General features: G+C 41.6%; 1 protein-coding gene and 1 long non-coding RNA gene across 2 annotated transcripts in view; one reads left to right on the top strand and one right to left on the bottom strand.

The window, feature by feature from the left end:
- Positions 1–11,689, bottom strand: part of LOC119647474 (beta-1,3-galactosyltransferase 1) — a 119,894-nt gene extending 108,205 nt beyond the window's left edge. The window contains exon 1 of the mRNA XM_038048413.1: positions 10,671–11,689. The gene's annotated coding sequence lies outside the window, so the exon portion shown is untranslated. The remainder of the gene's footprint in view (positions 1–10,670) is intronic.
- Positions 1–13,319, top strand: part of LOC119647475 — a 74,135-nt gene extending 60,816 nt beyond the window's left edge. Inside the window, exons 3-4 of the long non-coding RNA XR_005248879.1 lie at positions 13,050–13,181; positions 13,251–13,319. This is a non-coding gene — a long non-coding RNA (uncharacterized LOC119647475). The remainder of the gene's footprint in view (positions 1–13,049; positions 13,182–13,250) is intronic.
- Positions 13,320–23,943: the final 10,624 nt, after the last annotated feature.

The raw sequence follows: 23,943 nt of genomic DNA, 5'->3' as shown, positions 1-23,943 counted from the left end.
GGTCTGGTTCTCAGCACCTATCCATCGAGCCGCAAAATCTGCAAGAAAAATCACAATGCTGTATCTATTCGTAATCTAGGCCTCAAAATAGATCCAATTCTGATATCTGGGCAAATAAAGTTAATAATAGCATGCTGTCATGTGAAAACCCCCTAAATTTCTTCCTAAAAGCTCAAAATTTTGCATCAAATGATAATATAAGACACAATTCTTCGAAGGCGATCCAGCTATTACTAACAAAGTTATAGAAGGTCGGAATTTTGTACTCCACCTAAATTTACTGTATTTCAAAACGTATATGACGTCATCAGATTATAAAATGGACTGCCATGGACGCGGAATCATTTTAACTTTCCTTTTTGCTCTTTTTAATTATTTGTATATCAGTGGAGTTGTTAATTGTATATCATTAGACAGAGGACATAAGCATATGTATTTGTTGATAAAGTATGTGGGCGGTGTCCTATCTAGATTGATATATATATGTATAGCTACGTTAGCTGCGGTATTCATTCAATTCAATATGTACATATGTATGCTTTGGCGCATGGAGTAAAGTGGAAGTATTCAAATGCATGCAATCAATTTAGCCAGATAAGTGCGTGTACATATGCATATGTACGTATGTATGGCCAATTGACAATGTTTTTTTATTTAGCATGAGCATAATATTTACATTCATCTGAAAGTTTCAAAATATATGAACGAATATCTTAAATGTTTAGCTATTTATGAAAAGAAAACTGTGCATAGAAAATTCCTCACATAAAATGAACACAAGGCCTTTATACCCGAAGCGTCCACCTTCCGGTATTCCAACTTCATTAGAAATAAAATGAGCATCTATTATGGAAAGAAAGTAATTCCAATTCATATTTTAAATAGAATTATCAAAAACGGAACGCAGCAACCAGTGTTCTTCATTTGAAAGAGAACTTATTGTAAAATTACGAGAGGAATACTAAACAAATAGTAGATATCATAGAGTGCTGCAGAGGCAAGGTTTGCAAAGCACTTCATAATGCAGTGCATCCAAAAACAGCTCATTCAAAACATCATCCGATTCGAAAATTTAATCTGATACTAGAGTTACAGGTCGTACTATTCAGTATCGGCTTCAAGGGTGGAAGAACTGCAACGAAAGTATCCCTTTCGAACAAAAAGAACCTAAAACAAAGTTTAAAATCCAGTCCACGAACACATTCAACACGCAAATTGGGAAAAAGGGTTTCAGTTCAATAAAACTAAAATAAATTTGTTTGGATGAGATGAAAAACAAAAGACCGTAAAGTATAGAGGCGGATCAGTCATGATTTGGGGTTGTTTTTGAACTACTCGGTCGGTCGGTTTTCTCTACTTGCTGAGAAAAAGAAAGTATACTGGACGAAACGAAAATTGTCCTTTCTGTCAAGAAGAAAATGCCAAAATTGTCCAATAGAGTCCATGCTCGACAATGAACCAAAGTGTTCCTAAAAAATGAGGTAAGCTTGGCTGCAGTCAGAAAAAGTTCCGCGGAATGTTTCCAAACCTTAACCTCATAGGATACCTGTAGGGCTCTCTGAAAAAGTCTGTGAGAATTCATATTTATACCTAGAAGTGGGCAAAGTGCAGAAATCATGATGCAGGATCCAAGTGGAGCTTATTCCGAATTTATCGACTCGAGGTCGTAGAACTTCTTATTTTAAACACTTCTTGACGTCTTCTATTATAGATTAGAAAATACTTAAAATCAAAGGAGTTGCAAATAAATAATACTATAAATACTGGTTGATCTTTCGCTAGATTCGAGCATCGATTAAGGAAACGTGAAGTTCTTGTAAAATAACACGTGAGGGACTGAGGTGTTTACTCCACCTCTCGTGGAAGATTTGGCAATCCCTGCAGTCTCGGCAGGGTTGTTACTTCCACTTAGTCATAAATCCTTGGAATCTGAAATCTTTCCCATGGAGTTCAAAAAGCGAAAAAAAGAATGATTTTAAGGATGCCTTACCGAAGAAAGGCACCCGTATTGATTGCGAAAGCTTAATGAGTATTTGTCTGCTTTTTGCTTTTGCTAAGTAAAATCATTCTGCAACGTATAAAGGATCACCTCCAAAGCTTCATTGACAGAGAGCAGAGTGGTTTCCGTACTGACCACATTGGCAGCTTCTGTTTCATTGCGAAGCCATGCGCGGATTATAAAGTTTAACTGCACTTTATTCGCTTGCCCTGTTTGGTCCAAAATTGGATGTATGTAGCTATCTTAACATCAAGCATAAAGTTCAGACTGCTTCGTGCCAATGTTCCTTCTGTGCTACTATATGGGAGTAGTGGTAGTAGTAATTCATGAAGAACTTCGCCGGCGTACGGGCCAGATGCCCGTGGCCATTTTAATCAGAAACGGAAGTTAGTCACGCATTAAGAAATTACAAAAACTCCATTGCAGGTTATACCATCCAATGGGAACCACTATCCCATATAGCGGTTTATTGGAACCATACATAAAGAATTAAATTCCCCTATTTCATTAAAGTACAAACCTGGAATATCTCATTCTGTTTCTGTTTTTCGAAACTCAAAACAAATACATATCTATATAGGGTTGGAGAAAAAGAAATGTCGTATTTTGTCAATAGATGGCGACACTTAAACATATCTTGTGTTGTACTTATCGCATCGAGTCATACTATACGGCGATTTGAAGACGCTACAAGTGTTGTGATCGTACGTTTTAGTCTCAAGTTATAACGCGTCAAAAATGGAGTCCACCAAGCAAGAAATTCGTCATATTTTACGTTACGAGAGGTAAAAATACAACGAAGGCGACCGAAAAGTTTATGGGCCCGATACTGTAACGATTCGCACAGCACAGCGTTGATTCGATCGATTTCGTTCTGGTGTAGTGGATGTCGAAGATATACTCCGTACTGGTAGGCCAATCGTGGTAGAAACCGATAAAATCATCGAAATCATCCATTCGCTCGATTGACCAGGAACTGGGTATAGACCATAAAACCATTTGGAACCATTTGCAGAAGATTGGATTCCAAAAAAAGCTGGATGTTTGGGTGCCACAAGAGTTGACGCAAAAAAATCTTGGAGCGAATCAAAGCACTGCTGAAACGGCACGAATTCGACCCATTTTTGAAGCGGATGGTGACTGGTGATGAAAAGTGGATCACGTACGACAACCTCAAAAACATCGTGGTCGAAGCGCGGTGAGCCGGACCAAATCATCGTCAAGCTCGGATTGATGGCCAGGAAGGTTTTGCTGTGTGTTTGGTTGGATTGGAAGGGAATCATCCACTATGAGCTGCTCACCTATGGCCAGACCCTTAATTCGGTCCTCTACTATGAACAACTCGACCGTTTGAAGCAGGCGATTGACCAAAAGCGGCCAGAATTGGCTAACAGGAATGGTGTTATGTTCCACCAGGACAACGCTCGGCCTCACATATCTTTGATGACCCGCCAAAAGCTACGGGAGCTCGGATGGGATGTCCTATCCCACCCACCGTATAGTCCGGACCTGGCACCAAATGATTACCATCTCTTCCGGTTCATGCAAAACTCTCTTGGTGCTACTAAGTTGGCCTCAAAAGAGGCTTGCGAAAACTGGCTGCCTGAATTTTTTGCAAATAAGGAGGGAGGGTTTTATAAGGGGGGGATAATGAAGTTGCCTTCTAAATGGCAACAAGTTTGCGAACAGAACCACGCATATTTATTTAAATCGTATAATCCTAAGTATTTTAAATAAAGTGTTAAATTTCGATTGTAAATACGACATTTCTTCTTCCCCAAACCAATATTATACTTTCATTTATTGAAAGAAATTGAAAAATTCCGGGAAACCAATTGCTTTTTCTTATTCTTGTAGAAGCGTTCGCACTACTTTCACCGTAACTGCATGAGGTCAACTTCTTTATGAATGTTTCTGGCTTTTCTTATCAATTTCCGATTCCAAACGTCTCAAAACATTCTGCAACTTCTCTGTTTCGTTCGATAGCACTGCGTAAAAATATAATTTCTTTCTTACTATAAATACAGCATATTTTGAATATTTTCCAGTTCTGGCTCATATCTCTAACGACACCCACAAGAAACCGAGCATTGGACCACTGACTGTTCAACAAATGCCGCACTGACCTTTCCACCGTCCTTTTCAAGTCGATTAATGGCTAACATCGTCGCTTTCATGAATTAAAATCGAAATAGAAATGAACATGATCGTCGCCAAGGCCACTCCAAGCAACTTACACATATGGCGCCTGTACAATGTCGAGCCTAGAAAGACTTTTCTCAGTCGGAACGACAGGCTATCATTCTCCAAATGAAATTGTGCGCTTCAGGGTAGAGTGTATTATATGATATTTAACTCATTCGGTGTGGCTCTTAATGATTATAACTGAAAACAATGTAACAAAGATTAGACATTCACTTTTTCCACTCCAATGTCTCACTTCTGCGTCCTCGTACAAATTAAAAACCATCTCACTCTCGTGAGTTGCTGTGACGCAAATGGATTCATGATGATAGAGTTTCGAAATAATCGAGACAAGCGGGCAGACACACAAAACAACGGAATCAATTTTGATATTTCTGAAGTAAATTATTTCGAGTGTTCTATTTCTAGCTCGTGAAAAGGTAATACTTTAGACTGACATCACTTCTGATCTCCGACACCTTCTGTTCATTAAATCATCCAGACGTAATATAATGCCCAATCTCACTTGTAGATAGTCAAAACGGAACAATGGATCAGAGAGGATTTTCTGAAATACTCAGTTAACAGTTGTTTAGCAGATAGAAACTAGCTAAGGATGTTTGCGCCTCATATAAAGTGTGGGTGTGCCAATTCACCTGAATAGAGCATTGGGAATTATTAAATCACAGTTTAATCCAAATATCTGTTTCCCTATAGTTCTTAGAATTCAACAAAAAGAAATTTTAATAATTGCAAATGCTCGCAATATTTTTTCAGTAGAGATAAATATTTTCCAAAAAGATTTCCTCCTACCTTTGTGACCCAAAAATTTTCTTCGAAGATTTTACGTGTACATGCACATTCAGCTATTCCGGAGCCTCGGGAGATGGGTTTTGCTTGAGGTATTTGCGAAGTTGGACGTAGTACTAGCGAATGATGGAAACACAAACATTTTCCGAGGAAGAGATCTATGGACTATAGTGGACTTAACATACTTAAATTCCGCATAAGCGGGGAGAAACGTTTGGCATGCAGGTGAACACTTTACCCGCAAAGGCCACCGAGATGAAAAATAAATCAGGTGATAAAAATAGTGTTTGCAGTATATTCAATGATCTGCCACGTTGGGCCGGTTAACTTCGGAGAAGAACGCGTTTACGAAAGCCTTGTGCCGTGTGCGATACAAAGTTGGGCGGCACTTTTATTCACTCAAATTACCCGATTGGTTACAGAAGCATGTTACACTACCCTAACCACAAGCTCCCTAATTGGTGAGCCAAATACTAATCGAATAGCGAAATTGCAGCGTTTGAAAGCGAACAAAAGAAAAACAGAAGAACTGTTTCAAATAGGTATGTGACGAGGCCGACAAAAAAGGGTGGAATATGGTCTACAGGATTGCGAGGAAAGTCTGCAAACATAAAATTCGCCGCAAGTGATTTACTTGCGTATCTGTTGTTTTAAAGAAAGAGATGGTCTTAACGAGAGAAGAGAATCGTGATCGCGGAATAAAGGCGTGGGGCTATTATAACGTCGTGTAATCATTGACAACACAAATGGGACGCATCAGCCAAGGAGCAATGGATATACAAGCTCATTCCTAATAGTAGGGTACCGATCGAGGGAGAAACACAAACTACCATCTTACGCAGTTCACTTCACCACCACAAGGGACGAAATAATACTTAAACAGTCCACCCCTCCCCCTTCCGAGTTAAAGCAGCCGTATTTTTTTAAGATTCTTAAAACCTCCGTAATATGAAAAAAATATTTTCAGTCATGTCACCTCCTTCAATTAATTCTATAAGCATACACCAATACAAAACCGAATAAAGGTAGTGAACATAGAAAATATTCCTCGGATTCTGCTACAATTATCAAGCTGGAAACCGGAGGCGCTGCACGATCGTTCCAGTTGTATATAGTTGGTAAAATAGTATGTATGCATAAGGTATGTCAAACTATCCACTTTAATGTGATGCTGACTTTCTATGTGGATTTATTTTAGGGAGCAAAAAATTTACGCAATAGAGACAACTTTGACTACTATAACCTCGTTATGAATAGTACGATTCTCACCAAAATTACTATTGTCCTCTCTTAGAATGAATTAATGGTGCTTTTTCAGAAAATTTATAAAATACATATAATAATATACTATCAGTAACTTTAGATCTAATATGCAAGCAATCTTCTAAAAAACCTCTATTAATTTTTCAATTTTCATAATTTATCTTTTTCCCACTCTTACTCCAAACATCTTATTCAAATAACAGCTAAACTATGAGCTATTTTCAAAGCAACTTACACCTAATGCACTACCATCCGTAAGAAGGAAACACCAGAACAATAAATGAAAATGTCGCTGTCATCCTTTATAAATTTACAACTTCTTTGCATCCAATTACGGAATGAAAACCTCAGCAATACATTCGTTAAGCACTTTCCATTTAGATTTATTTTCTTATCAAACGAACACTAGTAGTTTTTGAAATTCTTTCCGGTTCAAAATTACCTCTTATGGTTTTAATACCGACGCTTCCCAAAATTAGATTCGCCTTCAAGCTGGTTTTCCACAAATATCTAGTGGTTGTTGTTATTGAATTTGGCAGAAAAATTATTTTTTTTTAAATAAATAACAAAATGTAACGTCAAGAAAAGAGCAGGACTCTACCAGTCACTATAGTCTGGATTCTTGCGAATTATTTAAGAGACGTAGGGTATGTGGGGGATATCCTATATGCTCTTAATAGTGGACACTATTAATTCGCAAATTATGAAGTGAGTGCTAGAGTAAGGCAATCGCTCCGTAAAGCCTCCGTGAGGATTAACGGTAAGAGGCGCTGTAAAGCTACCTATGAAGTTGATCAAATATTGCATCAACGGACTTTTCTCGGTACAAAGTCTGTCGTGGTGAAAGGTCGCGGTTCAAATCTCACTGGTGGTAGTGCGATTTGTATCGTGATTTGACGTCGGATACCAGTCGACTCAGCTGTGAATGAGTACCTGAATCAAATCAGGGTAATAATCTCGGGCGAGCGCAATGCTGACCACATTGCCTCCTATAGGGTATCCTGTAGTGTACCATTATGGTCTTGAATGAATTGCTCTAACACACTCCAAAGCCCTGATCCAATATGGATTGTTGCACCAACGATTATTATTATTATATATTTAAAGTCTTTAAATGTAAATCACCACTGAGATACATGTTGGCTATTATCCCAAAACTTCGCAGATTTCAGAAATTACAACGGTTTCCAAATATGAGAAGGATCGGACACAATATCCTACAGAACAATAACTCTGCTCCTCATTCTCTCTAGTCTTCGAAAAGCTACTAGTTCAGCACACCTTATCTAGTAAACAAGTCGGGAAACCGGAAGCTAGACGCTTCAGATATGAAAGGTTTAGTGTATTTCTTTTATAAAGAGAGTTGAGTATGCATGTCCCATTAGTATTTAGCAGGTAATATGTGCATACATTATGTGAAAATATCCACTTTCAAGTGATATTGATATTCATAGTCTTGAATTTGCACAGCAGCGATAGCTTTGACCTATTATAACTTGGTTACTAATAGTGCGATTTTCACCAAATTTGGTAAGATCATGTTCTATGCTGTAGCCTACATTGTAATTTCGTAATTCTAGGGTGAACTTAAGGGGGGTTTCCTGCCAATTACTAAAAATTATAATAATGTACTATTATCAACTCTATTTGAACAGGTATCGATATGGAAGATATTTCGGAGCCTAGGCACCATACAGTCCAGCTTCCTAATTTTTTTCAGATTTTTCGGTCGGGTAGTTTCCGAGAATGGGTTCGTTAAAGAAATGATCACTTTCAACCCCCGCACTCCCCACCTTTCCAACAAATGTGAAAACTAAGACCGGCTTCGAAAAGTACTAACCGAGACCTTTAATTTGATATCCCACGTGACTGTATTTGATGAAAAAAAAAATGTACACTTCCCTTTTGCAAATCCGACGTAAAAGGATGTAACTCACTACGTGCGTCAACGTTCACACTTCCCATCTTTCTACCAAATTTGGCGCTAATCACTATAACCGTCTCCGAGGAAAATGCGTGTGACGAATAGACAGACAGACAGAGAGTAAACCCATTTTAATAATTAAAAATAAAGTAATTCCTCTGAATCGGCTTCGGTTTCATAAATAGCACGAAATAATCCAGTCCAAAAAATATATCCTAGGATGTGTTACAAGCTTTGGGCAACGTAGTGCACAAATTTAAGGTGAAATACAAAAGCTTCTCCAAAGTAGCATTTCAAAATCGACACTCTAGCACATCTGATCTTAAACTTACAATCTAAACATTCCAACGACCGGAAGAAGACATGCACCAAAATGACAGAGTGAAGATCAGCTAAAATGAGACTTCAACTTAAGAAAATTCTTTCCATGGGCCGGGTTACTTCTACTTTTATGAGACGCTGGAAGACCAAAGGAGATAGCAGAGTAGATCCATACTGGAGCTGCTACATACCTTGGATTGATGCTCGATTCGAAAATGAGCAGCAGCGGGCAAGGCTGCAGGAAGATTTTTGGCATTAAGTTGATTAATGACAAACGTTCAAGGCACTACTTCTAGCTGGAGATGCCGTCTCATGAGTGTACGTTCTGCTCTACGGCAGATATGGACCGATGCCCTTAACAAGGCAGTAAGCACCTGCACAAGTACAGGGACGGCGAACTTCTATGGGTATCATCTGCCTCAAAGCCGGCTGCGATAATGAGCGGGGGAATGACCCCCATCACATGCAAGACCACCAAGAAAGGTGAATCTTCGAAAAAAACAGCAACATAAGCTTCGTGGCAGAATCATGAAGAAGTTTCAGCTGTTTTCTTCAAAGAGGTTTATATTGGTCATCAGAATTACTGGTAAAGCAAGGTCTGCATATAATCTAAAATCCATGAGAAAGACGGAGAGAAATCAAATGGACCTTGATGAAATTAACAGTCGACGAAGAAAAAAAGAATTATATACGATATTGTTGTAAGACTGACAAATTAAAAAACTTTCTACAAGAGTCTCTGGGACTGTTTCACATCTCGATTGATGGTTAATGACACTCAATCTTCTAATGCAAAACATGTTTTACATTTTGAATTCTTCTCTTGCTGATCTGGAAATGCTGGTAAAATACAAGAGCTTTTAGAATTTTAAAATAAAGCTATGAATTCCCGTGACTTCACGTTGTAGTATACACTCTCTGTGAATTTACCCATGTACAACATTTAACGGGACCCTAAATGTAGGTGAACTGGTTAGAGTTTGGTTATCAAAAACTTCAGTATGTAATCTTTCAATGAGTTGCGTCTATAGCATCCGAATAATGTTGGCATTGTTTGTTTACTACCTAAAATTTAAGTGTCAGTAATGGAAATTCACTGACCCGCGCTTCCTTCTTTCAAGGATGTTTCCACCCAAAATTTTGTGCAAATACTACTCCTCATCTAAGCAACTTTAGGCAAACAAAAACCTGGATTTATAGGACGAAGCAAAGGGAATGGGGTTAATTTTTAACAAATTCTAACACACAGCAATATATATCGTCATTACGTAAGCCTTGCAATGCTAAACTCGCACAACATTTTTAATTATAGCCAAAAAGATGAATTTGTTGCAAACTAGATTTCCCATCGTTAGTCGAAGCTCGAAGTCGCATTTCGGAGACCGTTTCCCACGTAGCAAAATGCCGAATAACCAAATTGGGAACGCATTCTCAAGCAAAGGCAGAACCATTTCAAGCGGCACTCATAGAAGTAAACCATTCCGAAAGATTCAGGCCCACTCGGCGCCAAAGTGAAAGCATCAAAATCTGAATTTCTAGCATCAATGGAGCGTGAACACCGTGGGCCAAATACTATGGTGCTTTGGTTCACTCAACGACATGAAGTGAATCTATCCCGAGACGTACGTATTAAGATGGAATTCCGGATCCACTGACGTCAAGGAAGATGCAATCACATCCAATGGTGCAGATGAAAACCGGCGAGAAGGCAGCCGGGCGAGTAAAATCTTTCCAAAACCAAAAGAACACATTTCCTGGTATACTGGGTACGAACGGAGTCTACGCCCGGCACTTCAACAGAATACAAATGACCCCCACTGGCAGCAACTGTTCACATACTATCCATTGTTGCGGTGCAACGCCGCCGAGCGTTGGGAGACACTTGGGTTCGCGGCCAAGTTCAAATTCGGCAAACGACTCACGACTTTTTGGACCCAGGTGAAGGCAACAGAGGGCAACAGACTTCCCGGCCTAAAGAAGTCAGTGAACCCAAAATGCTCGGTGTAGCCTCGAGGCCGCCTCAGACCGTAGCCGCCAACGTAGGTCATGGCCATTTGCGTGTGGCCAGCGCCAACGCGTAGGCGAAGAACACTCGAGTTTAGTTGCTGGTTTGCTTCGAGTTCGTGTTCTCAGACCCAAACAATGTTAACGGGAATGTTCTTCTCTTACCTGGAATTGCTGCTTCAGCTATGCAGATCGTGGTTCGTTTTCGGAACTGGTACCGCCCGAGATCACAGCTGACACCCGATGGGCCACGCCGCGGACCGCTCACCCACTCGAATAGCTTCCGAGAATGACAGCAGAAATCACTGCACTTTCACAGCACTCAGTGGAACGAATCTCGGAGATGAAACTTTTCACTCCGCATCTGCGGAGGCACATATGATTCGCAGGTGACTGGCTGCGAAAGCGAAAAGACAAATTTCACTGGCACACCGCTTTCTTTGACAGTAGTTTACTGACGTGAACGCTAGGCGAAAGTGCATTGGACCACGCACAGGACACAAACCACAAGGGATGCCGACCAAGACGACGCCTCTCGCCTTCCTCTCGGCCGACAACGAAAATAGGACGATGCTCGTTGCGCGGCCACTAATTACGAACTCAAAACGGGTTTCACGTTTTCACTGCAAGAGCAGGCTCTGGAATTCCCTCGTGGAGTACACATTCCCGACCGCGTCACGGCAAAAACAAGCACTTCACTCGATCTGCCCAGAAAAAGATGATTGAAGGCGACACAAAATTCACCCGCGCCCGCGCTCGACCTCGCGTCCTTCACTCGTAAACGATGTCCGACATCCACCTCCGGCCAACCAGCTTCTAGTACTGTGATAGCCGAGCGACAATCAATTCGCGCGATGCACTCCAGCCACCTTCAACGCTTTCTTTCAACTCGCGCGGCACGGCACGCTCTCGCCTCTCTCTCACCACCACCGCACACGCCGCTGTCGCCGACTGCTCTCACTCAACAATCGCTTGCGAAACATGTCTGCGATAGCTTCAGGCATGGGATACGACCGCACTTGTTCTCCCGCTTCCAGTGACAGGAAAGGGACTCCGGTTGTAGTTGAACGGCAGGAGAGGGGAACTCCAACGAAGTCGCTCTCCCGTTTCAATTCCTGGATGAACCACGCACGCACAGTGCGAGCAGCGAATGCAATGAATGGCGCACGGCGCAATAGCCACTCGGGAATCACATGACGCGCTCAACTGTCATGCGAGCGAGGAAGTGCAGTGCGGTGAGCAATTTGTCGAGAGTTGACAGAGCCGTGTGTCATCTGTCGAGCACTCTGCTCGCTCTCCCGCACTGGTAGAAGTCACGTTGGATGCTGAGCGAAATGTACCAGTTTCACAGTGTGTGCTAGAAAAATAAACTGAAATTGATTGATTTGGTGATTTATTTATGAAAGGCACAGTAATAAGTTGCCCTCTTATAAGCTACAGGGGCACCTAACTTCATGCCAATAATAATAAACAATCATAATGATTCATTTGAAATAATTTAAACTTATTTTGGTTTTTCCACTAGTGTTAGTTATTATATTTGCAAATACCGATATTTCAAGAAGCACTTGTTCCCTCTCTCAGGTTTTATTGAAAACTTGTATATTATTATAAATCTAAATTACTATTCTAATTAAGCTTACTATATTACTTTTTAACTTATTTGAAAAAAGAGTTTTTGGTTAGTTTTTTTAAATAATGGACAATTGCAACTACGTAGGTTTGAATACAATCGAGTGTTCGCCCGCTGTTTGCCATTGTATAGGCTTTCGTAGGCGTTACGACTGTTATCACGTAATTAGTATGGCAGGCATAGCAAAACCGCGTCGTGTTTATCTCGGTGTTCATCAAGGAAGCGCCCTCTTGGCATTCATCTTCCACATGCGACATTCAACCCCCAGGCGACCTACATACTGCTCTATTCAGATAGCTCATAACTAAGCTGATTTCGAAGATCGTCTTATGTTCTACGGCCTAAAAATCTGAACAAAACAGATACATACCACGCGAGGGGTTGGAAAAGAGAGTAGCAGTTCAAAGTTTCCAATTAGTTTTTATTTCAAACACAACGATAAATATTAAATTGATTGTGTCTTTTGTTTGTTTACAAAAATGAACGTTTAAATAACAAGTGGAGAAACCGGAAGCTGAACGGTTCAGGTATGAAAAGCTCTATGTATTTAGTATTTACGAGTATTTGAGTAGGCGTTTGTACCTAACTCGTAATGTAAATGCATTCAGTATTCAATAAGGTTTTGTTTTTCAACAACATCATAAAAAACATATCCATTTCCAAAGTTTATAATAAATTATTATAATATATGCGTTTTGACTTTAAATTTCCAATTTGAAACAGAACTATGGAACGGAAAAACGCTCTCTGGCAATAATGATATCCATGCTTCGAAAAGGAGTCGAAACAGGAAGCGCTGAATGAGAAAATTGTTTCATTATCAAGAAAATTGAAAAGAAAGTAGCGGATATTATTAATGTGTAGATCATAATAGTCATGTTATCCTAATGTGTTTATATCTTACATTACAGATGCCCTCAACAGAGGAGGAATAGAAGCAGATTGCTTCTGATATTAGCGAAAAATACCAGTTCAGGAATTGCCTAGTAACTTTAGACGGCAAACATGTTGCTATTGAAATCCAGACAAGATGTATGACAAGAGTAAGTTAAATATACCAGCTCCATCCCCATTGCCAAATACAATGCAAGAATTTCCTTATCTATTCGTAGCTGATGAAGTATCCCCAAAGAGCCTGCAATGCACAGGGAAGAACAATAAATCTATAGTTAAACTGGAAACTTTTTCTTTTAATTGTTTTACTTAAAACGAACTACCTTTATAAAACTTATAAGGCAAACAGAGTTGGATAAGATAAACACCAACAAAACTTTCCCCATCTGCATTAATAGAAAGAGCATCGAAGGCATTAATAAATTTTTATATCTGGGAAGTGTGGTTTCTTCCCTCGGTGGTACCCAATTGGACGTTGCCCAACAGATTAATAGCTAAATAGCTAATATCAACACCAAGATCAAGTTGAAACTTTTCTATGCAAGTGTTCTTTCTGTTTTGCTATATGGGAGTATCACATGGAAAGTGATCCCCATTTTTAGCTCCAAGCCTGTTTGCATCGTATTATCGAGGTATGCTGGTCTGATATTATTACAAACGAAGAACTTGGTTGGCGCACATGCCTGACACCCTTATGCGTTGTGATCGGAAGGCTGAAGTGGCAGTGGATAATAGGTTATACATTAAGGAGGGGCGGCAATTGATTTGCTGACTGTGCTATGTAATGAAATCGACTCTGCCAAGATAGCCCATGAGTGGGTCGTTTCGAAGGCACTTGGCGCAGAACAGTAGAGAAAGAGTGCAGACACCTTACGAAATCGTGAAGGAGCTGGAGCCCATTTCAGATAACCGCTAACGATGGGGAGTAGATGTCGTTGACGCGCTATACTCCACCAAAGGGTGTTTCAGTAAAGTAATAAATTTAATTAAAATCCAATTCTTTCCTCTCAACTTTACTAAAATTACATTTTTTCGAATCGCGGTACTGAAAAAGAAGACAAGTACGTATTTGCAAATCTATGAAATTTTCCTGGATAAAAAAAAACTCAAATTTAATTGAATCTGGAGGAAAATAGGCATGCAGGATTTTATGTAAAATAAAACCATATTAAGAGGCTATCCTAGTGCAAAAGTTCAATTTTTTGAGTACTTTTTCGAGGATTTTTTAAACATTCATAGAAGTGTTTATTACAAAGTCAAAATAAAAACTTCGCCTCTCTCACTGATGTAGTATTTGTATCACATTTAGACTCTATCTCGTATAAGTTGTTGTGTTCTCATATAAGATGTTGTGTTCTCTAAACCCCCACCCCTTCAAAACTATTTAAAATTCGAAAATTTGATTCTACATAAACTTTTACGCTAAAACAGCCCTTAAAATCCGTTTTTGGCTGTCTGTGTACTTTTTTAATCTTCAAAAGACACTAGCCTGGACCCACTGGTGTGTGAGATTTTAATTCACTTAAACCATGCCTCACCTGGGACCACCATATAATACCGAGGCGGTGTTAGCTTACTTCAACTAAGTCTCCTTTTTTCTATACACCACGTTTCGCGGTTTACTCTGGATCGATGTGATCATTGAATTGACTGCACCCCGATCCTCCTGGGATGCTAGCATCCTCCTCACTACATCAATCAGCGTTTTCGGTTGGCTTGGAAGTGGTAATGTCATTGCCAATTCTAATACGAGCGTAATTTCGCTCCCGGCGCTTGTTAATGAACACAATTTGCGTTTGTTTTTTCTCCGCAAGTGTCAGCGCAGCGCTCTCTAATCAGGGGTTAACAACATTGATTATTTCACATGGGAATAACTCAGCACTCTCTGGATACTTTGTGACCATCATCAAGCAATACTGTATCATCGACGCAGCCCACCACCGTGGCCTCTCCCAGAATTGAAAGTGTAAATACACTATTGTACATAATGCTCCAAAGTAGTACGCAGCCCTGTGAGGCACTCGCACTAACACTATACTCCTGGGGTCCGTCATCAACAATAGTAGTGAGATAGGCGGGGGCACCGATCGTTATGAAGAACTTCCATATTAAGCTTCAACTGGCCGAATTGAATGCATTTCTCACGTCCAGAGTCACCAAAACGTAATATTTCTTGGAACTACCACTTCCGTTAACCGAGTTCTCAGCTAAGCCAGAAACCAATTTGATAGCATAAATAATTGATCTAGAACCCATTCTTCTGATATGAAAGGGTTCCTTGGCTCTCAACAACCGGGAGTAATCTCTTATGGACTACTCTTTAGTGTTTAGAAAGGATATGGGTCTATTAGAGGATAGCTCACCTGAAAGACCATCGGTCTTAGGTAGCATGATGTCGATGTCGTCAGCATAGGCCAGTAATTGGGCGGATTTAAAGAGGATCGTACCTCTTGCATTTACCTCAGCATCACGAATCACTTTCTCCAGGGCCAGGTTAAAGAGGACCCATAATAGGGCATCCCCTTGTCGTAGACCGTTGGTGATGTCGAATGGTCTTGAAAGTGATCCTGTTGCTTTTATCTGGCCTCGCACATTGGTCAGGGTCAGCCTAGTCAGTGTTATTAATTTCGTCGGGATGCCGAATTCTCTCATGGCCGTGTACAGTTTTACCCTGGCTATGCTATCATAGGCGGTTTTAAAGTCGATGAATAGATGGTGTAACTGTTGTCCATATTCCAACAGTTTTTCTATTGCTTGCCGCAGAGAGAAAATCTGATCTGTTTCTGATTTGCCTGGAGTGAAGTCTCTTTGGTATGGGCCAATGATGTTCTGGACGTATGGGGCTATCCGACCTAGCAAGATAGTGGAGAATATCTTATAGATGGTACTCAGGAACATGATACCGCTATAATTGCTCCACTGTGTGATATCTCCCTTTTTATGTATGAGATAGATAATGCCTCATTGTCAATCGTCAGGCATTGATTCACTGTCCCATACCTTGAACACAAGTTGATGAACCACTTGATGTAACTGGTCGCCTCGATATTCCATAACTTCCGCGCCTGGTGCGGTTGCTCCCTGAACTTTTCTAGTTCACAGACTTGTTGGTTCTCTCAGGCTTCCTTTCTCCGTCTGTGAAGTCATTTCTCCACTAGACGGAGTTCGTGATAAGCCTCTGCGCGTGCCCGCGTTCTTTGAGAATGCAACATTACTCGATATGCAGCATTCTTCCGTTCCGTTGCTAGCTTATATTCATCGTCAAACCAACAGTTCCGACTCTTTTTGCGGCTGGGGCCAAGTATGCTTGTGGCCGTACCCATGATAACGTTCTTCAGGTGATTGTGAAGATCGTTTGTTGATGCTTTATCTCCAGATCCTCTGTTGACTGCGGTTATTGCGGCATTCATTTCCGTCTTATCGGTGTCGTGGAGGGTTGTGTTGTGGATGGCTTCAGTGTTCACTCTCACCTGATTGTCAGAGGAGATTCTGGGTGGTGTTGTTATTCGAGCTCGGAACACCATGCCAACGGGATAGTGATCCGAGTCTATATTGGCCCCCCTATATGTTCTGACATTCATCAAGGCTGAGAGGTGGCGGCGTTCGATCAACACGTGGTCAATTTGGTTAAAAGGGGTCCCGTCTGGAGAGGCCCATGTATGTTTGTGAACCGCTTTCCGCGCAAACCAGGTTCTTCCAACAACCATTTTGTGTGATAGTGCTCATTGAATAATCCGCAGTCCGTTATCATTTGTATTTTCGTGTAAGCTATGGGAGCCAGCGAATCGCCTGAATACGGGCCCCTTCCCTACTTGGCTGTTAAAATCCCCAAGTATGATTTTGATATCATATCTGAGACAGGCTTCGAGGGTTCGTTCTATTACCTCGTAGAAGGTATCCTTCTCCGACTCTGCAGTCTCCTCTGTAGGGGCGTGAACGTTAATGAGGCTTATATTTCTAAACTTGCCTCGCAAGCGCAGAGTGCATAGCCGTTCGCTTATGCTTTCAAAGCCGATAACAGCACGATTCATTTTTTGGCTGACTAAGAAACCTACTCCGAGCACATGGTTTACTTGATGGCCACTATGATATATGATGTAGTGGCTCTCCTCCAGGAAACCGGTCCCTGTCCAACGTATCTCCTGTAACGCTGTTACATTAGCCCTATATTGGGACAGGATATCGGCTAGCTGCTCATCAGCTTCATCTCTGCACAGGGAGCGCAAATCGTTATTCCGTTCTCGTTGCCGGGTTCGTCGTTGTATAATCTGTCCGTAATCTGTCCAGTCCGAGGCTCCTTCCGTGGCTTCGTAACATGTTGTTTTCCGTGTAGGGTTGTCAGCCCTGGCCAACCCCCAACTTGGAGGACTAGTTGGTACAATTTGTTCCGTTTTTAGGGGCGGGAGACTCGCCTTGACCCTGTCCGTCTGCAGCTTTTCGTTAAAAAAGAGCTCCCAGCGGTCACCACGTGGAGGTGGAGATAGGGTTTAGTAGTAGAGCTGTTGGTGTTGGTTCAGCAGGCGTTTCCCAGGTTTTATGCTCCATCGTGGTTACCAATCCACGTTTCGCCCTGGGACCTATATTACCTTTTGACCACTCACCAATGCAATTGTCGTCTCTCATTAACGTGTGACCGATCCACTGCCACTTCCGAACACGCGCGCGTTTTTTTTTGTAATAGTATCAGGCCAGCCTCGAGATTGCACCCAGATCAGGCATTCAATAGAGCCAAATGGCGAAGCCGATCACGACGAGCCGACCCCGCTTGTGAACGGGACAAAGGCTGAAGAAAAAGAAGAAGAGTATCAGGCCAGCGTACTCTGATGATATGATGCAGACAAATCTTCACGAAGTCTTGGAAATTTTGAATAACAGTGCGGTTCACTTTCTATGTGATACTCCTATATAGTAACACAGAAAGAACACTAGCACGGAGCAGTCTTAACTTCTTGGTGTTGAGATAACTGTATTTCCAGATTTTTGACAAGACAGTGAAAGCGCATCTAGCGCTGTAGCGCTGGTGTAGTGGCTCTTCCCGAGCAAAACAGTCCCTGTCCAATTCACCTCTCATAACCCTGTTACATCAGTCTTTTTTTTAATAGGGAATCGGCTTGCTGCTCGACAGCATTCAATCAGGCAGTGCACGTTCCATAACAAAGTGCACAAATCATTGTTCGTAAGATCCATCCTGTCCGAGGCTTCCTCCGTGGCTTCGTAACAAGTTGTTCTGCATGTATGGTTGTTAGCCCTACCCAACCCGGAGGAACAGTTGGTACAATTTCTTCCGTTTTTATGCGTGGGAGACTCACCTTCATCCTTCTCCGTCTGCAGTTTGTCATTAAAAAGAAACTCTCAACAATCATCACGTGGAGGTTGAGATAGCGTTTAATAGTAGAGCTGTTGGTGTTGGTTCAGCAGACATTTTCCAGGTTTTATGCTCCCTTGTGGGTACCAATCCACGTTTTCGTCCAGAGATCTGTTCTACCCTTTGACCGCCAGTAGAATCGATATCATGTCATAATTCGGAAGTGATATTTTCCCATCAAGTCGAGTGTATAAGGGTAAGCCTACAACTTTCGAAAAAACATTTGGATCACTTTTTATTTTGATTACTCATTGAGAATCCAAAATAATGCAAATATGTTGTTTTAAAACATTTCGATTTCGGTATTTCTCATTTTTTGCGAACATCATTTGTCCCCAAAGGTGGCAAGAACGTTCTGCGCATCTTCATTGGTATTTCTTTTCATTTGTGTGATGGTATTAGTGCACGTGGTGCGTTTGTATAAAAATTTTCCAACTTGGTGCCAAAATCAATCGCACACGGTGGCAATCCGAATAATAAGTGACATTCACTTTATAAATTTGCTATTGGTGGTTTGTAACTGGTTGACTTGCTACATATGTTCGCGCACATACAAGTGCTATAGAAAGACGACACACAATACATTAACAGATGCGCAGAACGCACTGCGATCTTAAAAACGGTTTACTGTATGTCTGTCTGTCCGTTCGTCCGTCTGTCAGCCTGTCACACCTATTATCACAGAAACCGTTATTCCTATTGATACAAAATTCGGTAGACAAGTGGGACCTATGAGTCCCTTTGCATGCAATAAGTAACCTATTTCCGCGTTGAGTTTAAAAGGAAGTGTACATTTTTGTTTCACCAAATATAATTGTGTGGAGTATCAAATGAAAGGCCTCGATCAGTACTTTCTGAAATCGTTATGGCATCGGCTACAAAGGGGAGGATGCGGGGGTCCGAAGTGGGTCAGTCACTTCAAGGTCACGTTCTAAGAAACTATCCAACCCAAATATATGAAAAATTTGTCAAAATACTCTCCATATCAATACCTACTTAACTAGAATTAATAATATATTCAAAATAAATATATTTTTTAAGAAAATTTCCTGCGAAAATACTTTAAATTGCAGTAATATAGGTCAAAGGGTAGTATAGGTCCCAGGGCGAAACGTGGATTGGTAACCACGATGGAGCATAAAACCTGGGAAACCCCTGCTGTATTAATACCAAAAGCTCTACTACCAAACCCTATCTCCATCTCCACGTGGTGACCGCTGGGAGATCTTTCTTAACGAAAAGCTGCAGACGGAAAACAACTTGTTACGAAGCCACAACAGGAGCCTCGGACAGGGCGGACTTTAAAACGACAGACCTGGCAACGACAACGGATCAACGATTTGCGCATTTTCTCATGGAACGTGCGCTCCCTGTACAGAGATGAAGCTGACCAGCAGCTAGCCGATACCCTGTCCCAATATAGGGCTGATATAACAGCGGTGCAAGAGATGCGATGGACAGGAACCGGTTTCCTGGAGAAGAGCCACTACACCATATGTTATAGCGGTCATCCAGTAAACAATGTGCTCGGAGTAGGTTTCTTAGTCAGCCTGCTGTTATCGGCTTTGAAAACATAAGCGAACGGCTATGCACTCTGCGCTTGCGAGGCAAGTTTAGAAATATAAGCTTCATAAACGTTCACGCCCCTACAGAGGAGACTGCAGAGTCGGAGAAGGATACCTTCTACGAGGCAGTAGAACGAACCCTCGAAGCCTGTCCCAGATATGATATTAAAGTCATACTTGGGGATTTTAACAGCCAAGTAGGGAAGGAGCCCGTATTCAGGCGATACGTTGGCTCCCATAGCTTACACGAAAAAACAAATGATAACGGACTGCGGATTATTCAATTAGCAGGGTCACACGAAATGGTTGTTGGAAGTACCTGGTTTGCGCGGAAAGCGGTTTACAAACATACATGGGCCTCTCTAGTCGGGACCACTTTCAACCAAATTGTCCACGTGTTGATCGAGCGCCGCCACCTCTCAGCCTTGATGAATGTCAGAACATATAGAGGGGCCAATATAGACTCGGATCATTATCTCGTTGGCATGGTGCTCCGAGCTCGAATAACAACACCACCTAGAATCCCCTCTGACAATCAGGTGAGAGTGAATACTGAAACCATCCACAACACAACCCTCCGCGACACTTATAAGAGGGAAATGGATGCCGCAATAACCGCAGTCAACAGAGGATCTGGAGATAAAGCATCAACAAACGATCTTCACAATCACCTGAAGAACGTTATCATGGGTACGGCCACAAGCATACTTGGCCCCAGTCGCAAAAGGAGTCGGAGCGGCTGGTTTGACGATGAATGTAAGCCAGCAACGGAACGGAACAATGCTGCATACCGAGTAATGTTGCATTCTCAAAGAGCGCGGGCACGCGCAGAGACTTATCACGAACTTCGTCGAGCGGAGAAGCGACTTCACAGACGGAAAAAGGAAGCCTGAGAGAACCAACAAGTCTGTGAACTAGAAAAGTAAAGGGAGCAACCGGACCAGGCGCGCAAGTTTTACCACCAAGTCAGCAGGATGAAGCCTTATACACCTCGATGCTCATCCTGCCGAGACAAAGAAGGAAATCTGATTTCCGACAGATGACTTGGAGTTCCCGCTAACTGAAGACGACGGACAAATACTACCACCACCAAGTTTAGGAGAAACAATCCGTGCAATTCATCGGCTAAAAAATCACAAGTCGCCAGGAGCCGATGGAATTACAGTCAAGTTGGTTAAATATGGATGCGACCAGTTACACCAAGTGGTTCATCAACTTGTGCTCAAGGTATGGGACAGCGAATCAATGCCTGACGATTGGCAACGAGGCATTATCTGTCTCATACATAAAAAGGGAGATATCACACAGTGCAGCAATTATAAAGGTATCACGTTGCTGAGTACTATCTATAAGATATTCTCCACTATCTTGCTAGGCCGGTTAGCCCCATACGCCCAGAACATCATTGGCCCATACCAAAGAGGCGTCACTCCAGGCAAATCAGCAACAGATCAGATTTTCTCTCTGCGGCTAGCGATGGAAAAACTGTTGGAATATGGACAACAGTTGCACCATCTGTTCATCGATTTTAAAGCCGCCTATGATAGTATAGCCAGGGTAAAACTGTACACGGCCATGAGAGAATTCGGTATCCCGACGAAATTAATAACACTGATTAGGCTGACCCTAACCAATGTTCGAGGCCGAATAAAAGCAGCAGGATCACTCTCAAAACCATTCGACATCAACAACGGTCTACGACAAGGGGATGCCCTATCATGCGTCCTCTTTAACCTGGCCCTGGAGAAAGTGATTCGCAATGCTGAGGTAAATGCAAGAGGTACGATCCTCTTCAAGTCCCCCCAACTACTGGCCTATGCTGACGATATCGACATCATGGGAAGAACCACCCGAGACGTACAAACTGCCTTCATCCAGATCGAGCAGGCGGCATTCAGCGCGAGATCTTGGGCTGCACATCAATGAAGGCAAGACAAAATATATGGTGACAACGTCAGCACCGAAGACGAATCAACCAACAACATCAAACCGCACTGGTCAAACAGGAAGAATAAGGATAGGAGAATACAACTTTGAGACCGTTGACAATTTCTCCTATCTAGGGTCGAAAATCACAATCGATAACAACTACGATGATGAAATCCGCGCACGGTTGTTGTCAGCCAACAGAGCCTATTTCAGCTTACAAAGACTGTTTCGCTCGAAACGTCTCACCATAGGGTCAAAGTTCTTACTGTACAAGACTATGATCTTGCCAGTCCTCATGTATTGCTCAGAAACTTGGGTTCTTAGCAAGAAAAATTGTGAACTCTTGGTCGCGTTCGAGAGAAGAATCCTCCGAAGAGTTTTTGGCCCCCTACATGGGGATGGACGATTCCGTAGTCTACACAATGACGAAATCTATGAGCGATATCATTATCGTCCGGTTGTGGATAAAATCCGGCTCAATAGGTTACGGTGGGCGGGTCACTTAATCCGTATGGATGAGGATGATCCCACCCGGAAAGTCTATAAGGACAATATCTATGGTAGAAAAAGAAGACGAGGCAGACCCTGCCTAAGATGGAGCGATGGTATAGGTCAGGACGCCAGACAACCGAAATTATCACTTTTGTGCAAATTTATTATTATTAAGACGCTGAATGTCAGTATCATACTAAAACGAATGGTCTGACAAACTAGATGCATAAACATTACGAGCTAGGTACAAATGGGACAAATACCTCAAATATGCTTATGTAAGCAATACACAAAACCTTTCATAACTGAAACGCTTAGCTTCCCGTTTCCTGACTTGTTTTTTATAGTCTTTTGCGGCTAGGTAAAAAAATTGGTATATCCCATATTAAAAAATGTGAAGCAATAGAATTGTTCTAATCATCGCCTTGTATTTGAAGAAATTACTTTACAGAGAAAATAGGTTTTTCACCAAAAATTAAAATGTTTAAACCAGTGTTATACGTTTCTCGATTTTAGGTGATTTCTCCTAAAGTGCTATAAAGTATCTTGACCTCTGAGTTTTTTATTATTTTATTTAATAAATAATTATTGTTGAGATAAATTCAACCTATTGAAATAAAAAAAATCGAGAAGTAACTAAATCCGCAATAATGTTTGCTGCATGAGAAACGTTTCGTAAATTTCGCTCATCAAATATCTCATCCTGACATCCAACCAAGGTTACTTAATTATAAACAAACAAGTCGGGAAACCGGAAGCTGGGCGCTTCAGGTATAAAAGGTTTTGTGTTTCCCTATGTGAGGAGCACAACGTAGTTCTCCATTGGCTTATAGCATTGACCCGAGATATTGAAATCGCTCAATTCTGGGCAGGTTGCTGCCATTGCCAGAACTGAGCGATTTAAGTATCTCGAAGGGTAGGTTACTGCCATTGCCAGAACTCAGCGATTTAAATATTTCGAGTCAATGCTATCAGCCAATGGAGAGCTGGGTAATGAAATTGTTTCACGCATTAATGCAACCTGGATGAGGTGCCAAATTTATTGCATATATAGTTCTGAGTGTTGGCCGACTATGAAGGGCAATGAACGGCGTCTTGCGGTAATGTGGACTAAGATGTTGCATTGCACTGGCGGCGTGACACGTTTTGATTACGTTTGAAATGAGAATATCCGCGATCGATATGGGTTTGCATCGATCGTGGAAAAATTTCAAGACAGGCGTTTTCGATGGTGTGGTCACAGTTAGATACTAGACAGCTACCTCACTCCCCCTTGCCCCTCGAGGGGGGAAATCAGTGCGAGTACACACGATTTCAAATTGTTTTGCCCTTGAGCATGAGCGAGATGTACCAAAAACCCAATCAGCTGTGTTTGACATGCCGCCCGGACTTGCCAATGCATTGGTGAGATTGGCAAGTTTTTGCTTATGTATAAGTGAATACGTGAAACAGCTTTTTGCTAATGCGTGAGCACGCCGTAGTACCAGAATAGCAAAAGCTCACCGATCTCTCTCTTACCAATACGATTTGACGAAGATTATGCATTTTCCTTGTTTAGTG

Source organism: Hermetia illucens, chromosome 2 (genome assembly GCF_905115235.1).
Source record: "Hermetia illucens chromosome 2, iHerIll2.2.curated.20191125, whole genome shotgun sequence".
Lineage (NCBI taxonomy): Eukaryota > Metazoa > Arthropoda > Insecta > Diptera > Stratiomyidae > Hermetia > Hermetia illucens.
This window is presented reverse-complemented; position numbering and strand designations above follow the sequence as displayed.